The sequence below is a fragment of the Coregonus clupeaformis genome, chromosome 40, assembly GCF_020615455.1.
Source record: "Coregonus clupeaformis isolate EN_2021a chromosome 40, ASM2061545v1, whole genome shotgun sequence".
Lineage (NCBI taxonomy): Eukaryota > Metazoa > Chordata > Actinopteri > Salmoniformes > Salmonidae > Coregonus > Coregonus clupeaformis.
This window is the reverse complement of record NC_059231.1, coordinates 17,167,722-17,181,075: the sequence shown is the minus strand read 5'-3', so window position 1 is coordinate 17,181,075 and position 13,354 is coordinate 17,167,722. Positions and strand designations below refer to the sequence as shown.

The 13,354-nt window shown below is 42.3% G+C and overlaps 1 protein-coding gene across 1 annotated transcript in view; it reads right to left on the bottom strand.

Moving 5' to 3' along the window:
* The window catches only part of LOC121555139 (zinc finger protein GLI2-like), a 125,558-nt gene extending 114,085 nt beyond the window's left edge, over positions 1 to 11,473 (bottom strand). Inside the window, exon 1 of the mRNA XM_041868943.2 lies at positions 11,070 to 11,473. The gene's annotated coding sequence lies outside the window, so the exon portion shown is untranslated. The remainder of the gene's footprint in view (positions 1 to 11,069) is intronic.
* Between the last annotated feature and the right edge of the window lie 1,881 nt (positions 11,474 to 13,354).

Below are 13,354 nucleotides of genomic sequence, written 5' to 3'. Positions count from 1 at the left end.
AGATTTGCAGACTCCTCTTCTGCCCTCCTCTTTCACCCCTTTCTTCCTATCTCAGGATGATGATACTGATGCTGGTAAGATCTCCCTCTCTCTTTCTCTCCTGCCTGCCCTCATGCCACCCAACCCTCTCTCTACCCTGGTGTGATGTGATATATAGGGGTTTGACACCCCTATACCACCCTCAGATGTCTGGGCTTATGTTGAACCCGCTTAGGTTTCAGATGTATGGTGGTCCACCACCAGCATAATGGGGTCTACTTCATAGGGTTTTTGTGTCTTGCAGGTCAATAGAAATACGGAGCTAAATTGATGCTCCAAAACATAGAGCATACATTTTATACTAATACAATTGTTTAGAGAAAGATAGACATTATTATCTGAAAAGGATGGATAATCCTGAATGAATCATGAATAATGATGAGTGAGAAAGCTACAGAGGGTCAAAGATCATACGCCCAAGTCATGCTAACCTCCCCTTGTAATGGTGAGAGATTAGCAGGTATTGGGGGAATGATCTTTGACGCTCTGTAACTTTCTCACTCATCATCATTCACCATTAATTCAGGATTATCCATAATCATGGTAGCATCCACATTAACCTAGAAGTGTTTAGAAACATATTATATTCTTTTTTACAATAAAAGTGACTTCAAAATGACACAATACATTATTTACCATTCGTTTCTATTGGGTACAACATAATTTGAAACACAATTTTTAAAAAAACCTGCAAACGCATCCAACAAGTTTGTAGTCACAAGCTTGATGTAGTCATTGCGTGCTATGAATATGAGACCAAATATATCATTTTGATTGATTTTAATCGATAAGAATCTTTAGTGGTGACAATAATTTGACATCTAACATTTTGTGATAAAAAATGATTACTCATTGCTCATCTTTATCAAGGGTGCCAATAATTTCGGTCCCCACTGCAATGAGTTTTCTGTTATTTTTCCTGTGACTACTGTACTGTATATGGCCTACCTGCAGAGTGCAGACTACGGTCTCTCTGCCTGTACAGAGATCATCCGTACACTGTTCTGATGTACTCCATTCCACCTGACTCCATGGTACTTATTTTAGTCATGATGTCCACCTCCCCTCTACAGTCTGGGTTTCAGGAAATACATGCAAGTTTCTGTTTACTTTCAGCATCGATGTAGGAGCACTGAAATCCCTTCACCAATCACTATCCTAACTGCTGTCTGTTGGTGGCTTACAGGATCTCAAATATACAGCCTGGGTTAGGGCTGTCCAAAACCCCCAAAAAATATTGGTAGAAATGTTTTAACACGTATTCTTCCATATATACATTGAACAAAAATATAAAAGCAACATGCAACAATTTCAAAGATTTTACTGAGTTACAATTCATACAAGGACATCAGTCAATTGAAATAAATTATTTAGGCCCTAATCTATGGATTTCACATGACTGGGAATACAGATATGCATTACAGACTACAAACTATTACAGACTACAAAAGGAAGCACAGCCGCGAGCTGCCCAGTGACACAAGCCTACCAGACGAGCTAAATCACTTCTATGCTCGCTTCGAGGCAAGCAACACTGAAGCATGCATGAGAGCACCAGCTGTTCCGGATGACTATGTGATCACGCTCTCCGTAGCCGATGTGAGTAAGACTTTTAAGCAGGTCAACATTCACAAGGCCGCAGGGCCAGACGGATTACCAGGACGTGTACTCCGAGCATGTGCTGACCAACTGGCAAGTGTCTTCACTGACATTTTCAACATGCCCCTGACTGAGTCTGTAATACCAACATGTTTCAAGCAGACCATCATAGTCCCTGTGCCCAAGAACACTAAGGTAACCTGCCTAAATGACTACAGACCCGCAGCACTCCCATCTGTAGCCATGAAGTGCTTTGAAAGGCTGGTCATGGCTCACATCAACACCATTGTCCCAGAAACCCTAGACCCACTTCAATTTGCATACCGCCCAAACAGATCCACAGATGATGCAATCTCTATTGCACTCCACACTACCCTTTCCCACTTGGATAAAAGGAAACCTATGTGAGAATGCTATTCATTGACTACAGCTCAGCGTTCAACACCATAATGCCCTCAAAGCTCATCACTAAGCTAAGGACCCTGGGACTAAACACCTCCCTCTGCAACTGGATCCTGGACTTCCTGACGGGCTGCCCCCAGTGGTAAGGGTAGGTAACAACACATCTGCCACGCTGATCCTCAACACGGGGGGCCCCTCAGGGGAGCGTGCTCAGTCCCCTCCTGTACTCCCTGTTCACCCATGACTGCATGGCCAGGCATGACTCCAACACCATCATTAAGTTTGCCGACAACACAACAGTGGTAGGCCTCATCACCGACAACGATGAGAAAGCCTATAGGGAGGAGGTCAGAGACCTGGCCATGTGGTGCCATGATAACAACCTCTCCCTCAACATGATCAAGACAAAGGAGATGATTGTGGACTACAGGAAAAGGAGGACCGAGCACGCACCATTCTCATCGACGGGGCTGTAGTGGAGCAGGTTGAGAGCTTCAAGTTCCTTGGTGTCCACATCACCAACAAACTATCATGGGAAAAATATCCTTTCTATTTAATTCAGCTAAATTTCAATTATATCCTTCTTACTATAAAATCATATAATACAAAATAATGGCACAGGAATTAAAAGCATATCATGTCTGCTAAATGAACAAGCCTACAGCCTATGGCATGGCACTTAGCCAGATAACATACAGTATGCCAACTCCCTCATATCATAATGTTTCTTTAGCCCTGCCTACAATAAATAATGGATTTATTGTGATGGTGTGTATTCAATTGATTTATTAGACTTTTTTCAATGTAGATGTTCCAAAGGCATGCATCAGTGGCTTGTATGAGGCTTGTATGCGTGGAGGCCTGGAGATGCTAAACGTGTTTATGTTAATTAACGATAAATTACAGTGAAACCGGCAGTCTTTTGCATGACAATAACAGGCTGACAAAATGACCGCCACAGCCCTAACTGGTACCCTCTGTCATACACGTCGATCCAGAGCATCCCAAACATGCTCAATGGGTGACATGTCTGGTGAGTACGCAGGCCATGGAAGAACTGGGACATTTTCAGCTTCCAGGAATTGTGTACAGATCCTTGCGACATGGGACCGTGCATTATCATGCTGAAACATGAGGTGATGGTGGCGGATGAATGGCACAACAATGGGCCTCATGATCTCGTCATGGTCTCTATGTGCATTGAAATTGCCATTGATAAAATGCAATTGTGTTTGTTGTCCGTAGCTTATTCTAAACGTGTTACCGACTTCGGCTACTGACTTCGGCTTGCCTCGAGAAAAACATTTGTGTGCCCGAACAGCCGAAAAAACCCTTGCCGAAGTCCAAAACGAACGAAAACTTCACAAAATGTTGTCATAATATATGCACAAACTGTTTCCGAACTGTTTCGGCTGGGAAGCATGCGGATGCCTTAAGAGAAGGGCATTCTAGATGGGAAAATCACTGTCTTCGGAAAAACATTCACCCCTGCAAACCTTTGAAGCCCTGGTTTAAAAAGGGCACAGGTTAAAATATATGGTGGAAAAGGAACTAGCAGCACTCATTAGTCATATGCGTGTCTCAGATGCAGGAAGGAATATCTGTTGTATGACGTGTCATATAGATAGGTGTCCTCCTGGTCAGTGAACCGGGAAAGGAAACTATTGCCCTGACATGTTCACAAAGGAAGCTTGAGTCAACTGACAGTAGACTATCCGAAATTTGAGCACTCATATTGGAGGAAGATCAGACACTAACAGTGAAGAGAAATAGTGAAAGGTAGTACAGTATATACTGTATGCTCATTGCCCAGGCTAGGAAAGTACTGCTATTACTGCCTTAAAATTGATTCAAAGGCTAGGAAAGTACTGCTATTACTGCCTTAAAATGGATTCCCCAGCTAGGAAAGTACTACTATTACTGCCTTAACATGTTCATAAAGGAAGGCTGAGAGAACCGGCACTTGACTATAAACCCTATTTGCTATAAGTGCACTACTTTTATCCAGAGCCAGGTCAAAAGTAGTGCACTACACAAGGAATAGGATGCCATTTTCTGAGTTTGCCTATGAAAAAATACTTTGAGTACACACTGTACATTCACTGAGTGAGGTCCACTAGATCCCATGTCCTGTTCTTAGTAGCTGGGAGGCAATCAGTCAGTCACTCAGAGGCCGTGTTCTTCCAATGTTCCCCAGAATGAACAGATGTACACAGACAGATGAGTCCTGTGGATGAGCTGTTCCCTTTAACTCCACTCGCTGCTCGTAAATGCAATATCCTGTGGTTGATCTCTTTATATAAAACAGATGTAAAGACCCACACACAGCCCACACACAATCACTATTTTTATATTTATTATTTTTTCATGTATTTTTATTTTATTTAGTATTTAATTTTTTTAGGGGGTAGATCAGCTTTAATATTGCAGATAGATTGTAGCTGCCATCAATGTAATTGTCTGCATCATTTCCAATCCCCCATATATATATATTTTTTTAAATGTATATATATATATATATATATATATATATATATATATATATATATATAACACATACATACCCACATTTATATAAATGTCCTAACTGTTGGTTATTTAACTTCTGCTTGATGTTAGCTAACAGTGATCATTTCAATTTCTCTCTATGTAATTACATAGGGGTTAGTGTGTTGGGGAGTTTTGTTATGTTATGTTCTGGCAATGCAGTAACAAGCAAATTATTGTACTAAAAACAAAAATCATACAAGCCTGCTAATTTGGGCACTTGATCAAGTTGTGTCATGTATGGTCAAATAAGTTGCCATCTGCTCAGGACAGGAGATACCCTTCTCTTCCCTTCCCGAGGAGAAACCATAGATGATCATATCATTCTATGGGAGAAACTCTCAGCTCAGATCAGCTGTCATTTGTGCCACATTGCAGAGTCGGCTTCTTTCTCTCAGTAGCATTTGATGCCTGGTCATTTATCCTAAATGTGTTGTTACAACTCACTCTCAACAGTTACAGCTGACAATATCCTCACCAGGCCCCTTAGGCGATGGCAAGTGGTGTGGGTGGTATGGTGTGCTCATATGTGTGCATCTCTTTAAATCAAAGGCAAAAATATAAAGTTGTCATTTGTCACTCCAAGTTTGTCTATTTAATGATGACACATCCACATTGATATAACAAGAGATTATCATTCCAATATAAGTGCTTTTGAAAGCAGACTTTATCTCTGAAGTACGTGTGTGTGTGTGCCGGCAGTCTGTCAGCTGTTCCTCAGATCGGATGCCTTGGTGACAAGGGGACAGCCCTAGCTGTTGTCTGAGACCCTTGTGGTCAATGTCCTACCAGCTGCCACAAGCACACCATGAGGTGCGATGACAACCTGGAAGCCACACTGATCCAAATACACCTGGTTAGGCAATCAGTCTAGCCTGTACTTCAATTGTCAGAACATGTCCGTCTTTTACAAGCAATGATTCAGAAGCATTGACACCTCGCGACTCTTTGAGAATGATAACAAACGGTGTAAAGACCGGCCAGCCACACACACATGAGATGGTAGTAATAGGTAGTTCTTAATAGTCTTTTACAATCTGTCCATTTGAAGGAAGTTCCACACTTTTCTCAACACTGAGGATAAGGAGCTACTCCTACAGTTCTGTCATGATCGCATTCATGCCCATTCTACTCTGAACACACATTGTGCAACATATTTGTTGCATTATATTTGACAAGTCTTACATGTTTCAAGTTACTGAGAGAAGACAAAGGCAGCATGCATCCACATACGATCCTCATCCCATCAGGTTCTCCCCTCTAATGAGAGGATTCCAAAACAAACTACCTCAAACTGGACTGAACCCAGAACCAGAGTTTTGTTCTGAGTCGGAGAGAGGCCGATGCAATGGCGGCAGGCAGGCAGCGAGCTAGTGGACATGTGTTGGGGAGGGAGTTGGGGTAGAAGAACCACATGGTTTCTTAGCAAGCAGCTAAATGCTTTCAATGTACTCCCCTCGTCTCCTAGTCTATCACAGAGGAGTCTGTGGCCTGGCACAAAGTAAGGGAGTTAATATTGCTCATCATTTGGAATGTAATAAGATTACATTCAGCCCCTATGGGCAAGTCAGCAAGTCAACATTGCTTTGTAGCTATGGGACGCCTTTGGATAAATCATAACTTACAACTGAGGCCTCTCCACTTTCTCAAAACCCCAGTGTTGGAAGCACAAACAGAGCATGCACGCACGCCACACACCCACACACACACACACAAACACACACACTGTTGAATATGCTGCGTGTGCTGCCAGCGGCCTCTCTATAGGCCTGACTCTCTCTGCATCAGATTAAAGCCGACGACAAACACTGAAGACAATACACCATTGTCTGGGAGTCCATGTCAGTCTTAGGAACAACCAACACAGTGAATCTGGTCATTCATTGGCAATGGAGAGGAAGATAGGAGAAGACACAGTGGTGTAATAATGATACTCTGTCTGGACTGCTGCCAGCTGCTATGGAAGGAAGGTTTCCCTGATGTAACAGCAGATCATCTTGTTACTCTGGCTAACCCTCTATAGGAGGTGATTAGCAGTAGGATCAAGGCAACCCTCTCAGATGAACCACATGCTGAGCTCAGGTCTCTCCAGTGTCCGCCAGGCTTGGTGTTGGTTCAGAGCGTTAGGACGAACAAGAAGTAAGGAGAACCAGGCACATGGTTCGGCTACATCTTGGTTATATATATATATATATATATATATATATATATATATATATATATATATATATATATATATATATTGTATATCTTGGTGCCAGTGGACCGGAAAAGCTTCACTGGTAACACAAACACAACCCACGTTTTTTTCTCAAGCCATATAGCTGGTTGAGTGGGCCGGTCCAGTTGTGGTTATCTCTGTGTTAGTGCAGAGCTCGGCAGCTTAAACCCAATGGTTTATTTGAGGGTGAAGTAATTAAATAAATGTTGTGTCCACCACTCAAACTGGCTAACTGCCTTTGACCTGCAGAATACCTGCTAAAAGCCTGTGTTTGGAGAACTCTGGTCGGGGGGCTGGGTATCGTGTCAAGATGTCCTGGTGTTGACATATCATATATAACACAATGTAAATTGTATACATGATTTAATCTGTTTAAGTTTCATTCCTTCCTCCCTCAGAGAACTGTGTGAAGGTAGGCTGGGACTACAGAGTTATGGAGTCCAGAGGCCCCAAAGTCGCACCCTATTCCCTATGTAGTACACTTCTTTTGACTAGGACCATGGTCAAAATGAATGTACTATAAAGGGAATAGGGTGTCATTCCAGATACACCCCTGGAGTCCAAAGGCCCACAAAATATACCCACTTTGGTGCCTGTGATTGTGACTGAGTGGGAGAATTTTGTGAAATAAATGGGTAGGTAGGCCTAAAGGAAATAGATCATTAGGCCTGTAGCGTGACTTACAGAAACCTGGAAATAGTGTTTCCTCCAGAGAAACCATGTCCTCCGTAATTGTAGCCTAGCTTCTTGTTTTTTGATGAGGGGGACTCACCGTGCCTCCCGCCTCCCAAGATTGATGACATCAATCACGATGTAACGAGGTTGTCAATGATTTTACCATACAGCGCTTAAATGGCTAGTTAAAACCACATTGGGCTCTCTCCTTTACTTTTACAATGACATATGGTTTTTACAGAGGAGGAGGCCATATATGGTTTCCCATTTTCTTTTGATAACAACAGAAGTAAATTCTCTCAACCTCACATTCCATGGCACTGTGTGTCTTAGTAAGGCCTCATTCATGGCTGGCCCTATAAGAGATGGAGAGGGGGATGAGGTGGGGTCTAAGTACTCACTCCTAGGCCTAGCTGGCCCTGTGAGAGATGGAGAGGGGGATGAGAGAGGACAAGGCCAGGCAGGGCAGGTTGCTACTCTCCCTCTTCCAGACCGGATATGATGTGATCCTATTTAACCCCAGACACTTGAAAGAGAATGAGCCAGATGCCTCGAGGGTATGGTATAACAGACAATAAAAGGCCTTGATTGTGTCCACTTGCCATCCAAGCCAATGCAGAGAGGAACTCAAAGAGTGACCCTGTAAATAAATGAATGTAGCTTCTCTGCCGACTGCCGCCACTTTACTCGTCTCTGTGTTTCCCCCTTCCCTCCACCTTACCCCTCATCTCAAGTACAGACTCGCTGTAAGAAGAGTGCGGCGTGGCAGACTAGACTAGCTCAACACATAGCTGTCTTTTTACAGCTCCCTAAATGGCCATTAAATTCCCATCAATTGAGCTCCAGACATGAGTGTACTTCAGCCACCCTCCACCCCCACACAGCTCCCCGGGCTGGGCTGAAGGAAGGATGCAAGGTCCTGCTAGACACCCAGTATTGTCCCACACTCTCAAAGTGGTGTCTCTGATGGGTCTAGAATGATAATGCTCTTTTCACTCGATGGCAACCACTCGTTGTACAAAACATCAGGGGTATACGTCATCTTGATAGTAGGGAAATAGTGTTGGCCTCAACAATGTGTTGCAAAACATACAGCAGGCCTAACGAGACTGGTGGGAAGGTGGCATGTTAATTTTCCTTTACAGCAATTGAAAGATGAAAATACAGTTTAAATGCACTGTAGGGCATTTTGGATATGATTCAACCATCAACGTTTTGCCTATGTTAAACCGTTGTGGTTTGCAATCATAATGGCCTAATATAACCATGTAATATGGCCATCAGAACAAAAACATAATTGTGGGAAAGCAGCCTTTCTGGGAAACATGTAAACTATGGAGATACAGCAGCTGTAGTTCTTTCTTTTACATCAACTAGATTTCTAAACACAACAACTTTCTCAACTGTATACCCGAAACACAGACTTTTCTCCTGGTAGAATCTTTTAGCAGTTTAAGGGGACTGCAATCTAGGAATACCATGCTATAGTAAATGGCTTTATCGGTAGAGTATAGTATCTTAGCTCACTGAGGTGTGAGAGAGAGAGAGAGAGAGAGAGAGAGAGAGAGAGCGAGAGAGAGAGAGCGAGAGAGAGAGAGAGAGAGAGAGAGAGAGAGAGAGAGAGAGAGAGAGAGAGAGAGAGAGAGAGAGAGAGAGAGAGAGAGAGAGAGAGAGAGAAAACCCTGTTCTTTTCTCAATTTTTGATTTCTCTCTGTAGGGGGGAGGGGGTCTGTCCTCCTCCTCTCCTCCTCAGAGTCATTCAAACGTTATTTTCCTCCTCCTGTCCCTCCTGCATGCTAGACTTCATTGGTATTTGTATTTTTTTTAAAGTCCCCCCACTGCTCCTCCTTGGGGAGTGGGGAGAGCTGTGGAGGGACGTGTGAAAGAGAGAAACGGAGGGTAAGGGGACACAGAAAAGAGAGAGAGGCTGGCTCTGGCTTGGGAGATGAAAGTGACATTGCCACCATGGGTTTCAGAGCCCAGAAAAAAGCACCCCAAGCAGAGCTTGAATAGGCTGAATACCCCCATCATTTCTTTACATCCTTTCACTCTCCCCGGGCCTGACTGCTGGAACTCTTCATTCAGCACAATGGCAAATGCACTAAAACTTTTTTCTTATGCTAATGATCCCTCAGCTGCATGGGCATCAACGCATTAAATTAAAAACACACTCATGGTGGATACACAGACATGCATCCACCATGCGCAATACAGAAATGCACACCACCACAAATGCTTTTTGCAAGAGTCAGAACTTCTTCCTTCAGCATTTGTCTTTTCTTACCTTTTTCCTTTCACTCATTTCTTTTCACTTTTTTTCTCTAGAGAACATACTATTGTTCCTTTGTAAAATCCTGCAGTTTTAACATTCTTCAGTAAGACCATGTCATCAAATAACTTTAACCATTCCTCTCATCAATTTTAAGTTTGAGTTGATGAAAATCAGTGATTAAGGAATGAATATGACATTTAAGCTATATCCTATGAATTAATACACAATCCTAAAACCACATCTATTATTTTTTATTTGTAGTTCTATAACTGATCTGAATGCAGACCAAAGCAAGGAGGAAAATGGTGCTCATATTATTAGTTCAGGCGTGAGCCTAGGGATTATTAACACACACTCTAGATGGGTAAAAGCCAACAGTAAATATAGCTGTTTTTACCCCGCACAAAAGTGTCAAGTGTTTTGTTGATTACTCAGGCTACAGTGCAAACAGGCTAACTGAGAATCTTTCAACAATAAGTACACAACTCCTACTGACATGGTTCAAAGAGGTGGCCTTAATTCCACAGCATGCCAAGCACTTGAAGCATTTATTGCAAGTGTTTAAATGAGAGGGATCTTGAAATAATCTGTACATGGAGTGAAGTGAGAGCACTCTTGAGCATCACTTTCTTTACCATCAACTTGTAGCCACTGTGTATAGGCCTACTGCCAGTTTGCCACTAATGTTAGTGTAAAAAGCACAATTAAATTGGAATGTAGCCTATGAAATGTGTCAATCTGAAACCACTCAAAATTATGATAGACAAGACAACAACATTTGAGAACACATATCCCTAACCCTTCTATAGAAGTTAAAGCCTCCCACAATGACAGCCCTTCAATCTCAATTTCCAGAAATATGCACAAAATGTATTGCAAAATAAAAGTTATTGTTTACATCGAACTTTGCACACATTTTTAGGATCATAGTTAAAGATGCAGTGAATCACGATATATCTAGGCTATTACTCTGCCAGGCATTTGGAAGTCAGTAGAAGGCTTTCTGATCACATCTCTTCGCATATGGATCAAGTTGCAAGACAGAATGTTTTGGATTCCAATGTCAGTTAAGTTCAAAGTGCAAATGTGATGTGGAGTTACCCAAGCCCCATCCGTCCTTGACACGCAAGATTATGCTATGTGACTGCAGAATAGTGGTTTAAATTTAAACACATATAGCTTGTCTATTGGATTCAACATCAAGAGGTTTCAAATAAGAAATTAATAATTTGTTTTAAAATGTCTCCAAATAAGTGTGCAGTTTTGCAAGCTGTCATCTAGGCTAGTCTATACCACAACAAACACTTTCCTTACCTTGAATACTTTCTCTTTAGACCCCGACGCTCTTCTGTTCACTTTGTCCGATGACTCTCTACAAAGAATCCGATAATTAGGCTAAACTGTACTTTTTCAATGAAAACCGCGGAGACCGGCTATGTCCCTTTGAAAAATCTTTACTTTAAGAAAAGTTTTGAAAGTCTACTCAAAGTTCGGGACACACACCGCATCCCTCGGATAACTCATTTAATACGGAGGAGCGCGTTTACTCGCATCTAACTTTTACAATCCATCATCTTCTTCAAGTGGTAAAGTTTTCTCACTCCCATTTGCGTTTTTACATAAGAAACCGCATGGCATGTTTTCGTCAGAATACGTAGCTGAAAAATGTAAACTAAAACTAGATTTGAATCGACAGTTTTTCTAGACATGCGCTGGTGAGATCTTCAGGCTGATCTGTTTTCAATTCGATCCCCGCTTTCTCTCCCCCCTCTACCCTCCACCTCCCCGTGCTCCCTGGTGAGTTGGGCCATTTGCTGCTCCAGATGGGCCGGGCTAACTCAATCCAACAGTTGGACTCGGGTAAAAGTTAGATAAAGTTTCATTATTGTTCGATTTCACGGACTTTAGGCAGGAACGTTACTGGGAGCCAATTTTGTCAGAGACACATGGGCTATTCGATTGAGAATAGGAGCATCATTGCAACTTACTAGTATATCACCCAACCGACCCCCTCCCCATATAAACATATTTTTTGGCCTTCACATATTTTCGGGTAATTGATATCGTCTTCCTCTTCTCCATTTGTCTTGGCATAGCCTTATAGCAGCAACACTGATGAAATCAATTTGGAGACAAGCCTTCCGCATAGCCTACACAAAGCACATCATTAGGCATACTTTCCGCCATTATCAACAGTGCCTGGTACTGGCAAGTTACATGATGTGTCAGACTTTAACAATTGGAATGCGGACGTGGGTATTTATATACAGTACCAGTCAAAAGTTTGGACGCACTTACTCATTCAAGGGTTTTTATTTATTTTTACTATTTTCTACATTGTAGAATAATAGTGAAGACATCAAAACTATGAAATAACACATATGGAATCATGTAGTAACCAAAAAAGTGTTAAACAAATCAAAATATATTTAAAATGTTAGATTCTTCAAAGTAGCCACCCTTTGCCTTGATGACAGCTTTGCACACTCTTGGCATTCTCTCAACCAGCTTCATGAGGAATGCTTTTCCAACAGTCTTGAAGGAGTTCCCACATAAAGGAGCACTTGTTGGCTGCTTTTCCTTCACTCTGCGGTCCAACTCGTCCCAAACCATCTCAATTGGGTTGAGGTCGGGTGATTGTGGAGGCCAGGTCATCTGATGCAGCACTCCATCACTCTCCTTGGTCAAATAGCCCTTACACAGCCTGGAGGTGTGTTTTGGGTCATTGTCCTGTTGAAAACAAATGATAGTCCCACTAAGGGCAAACCACATGGGATGGCGTATCGCTGCAGAATGCTGTGGTAGCCATGCATGTTAAGTGTGTCTTGAATTCTAAATAAATCACAGACAGTGTCACCAGCAAAGCACCCCCACATTATCACACCTTCACCCCCATGCTTCATGGTTGGAACCACAAATGCGGAGATCATCCGTTCACCTACTCTGCGTCTCACAAAGACACAGCGGTTGGAACCAAAAATCTCACATATGGACTCATCAGACCAAAGGACAGATTTCCACCGGTCTAATGTCCATTGCTCGTGTTTCTTGGCCCAAGTGTTTCTTTAGTAGTGGTTTCTTTGCAGCAATTCGACCATGAAGGCCTGATTCACGCAGTCTCCTCTGAACAGTTGATGTTGAGATGTGTTTGTTACTTGAACTCTGTGAAGCATTTATTTGGGCTGCAATCTGAGGTGCAGTTAATTCTAATGAATTTATCCTCTGCAGCAGAGGTAACTCTGGGTCTTCCTTTCCTGTGGCGGTCCTCATGAGAGACAGTTTCATCATAAAGCTTGATGGTTTCTGCGACTGCACTTGAAGAAACTTTAAAAGTTCTTGAAATGTTCCCGGATTGACTGACCTTCATGTCTTAAAGTAATGATGGACTGTCATTTCTCTTTGCTTATTTGAGCTGTTCTTGCCATAATATGGACTTGGTCTTTTATCAAATAGGGCTATCCTCTGTATTCCACACCTACCTTGTTACAACACAACTGATTGGCTCAAACGCATTAAGAAGGAAAGAAATTCCACAAATTAACGTTTAACAAGGCACACCTGTTAATTGAATTGCATTCCAGGTGACTACCTCATGAAGC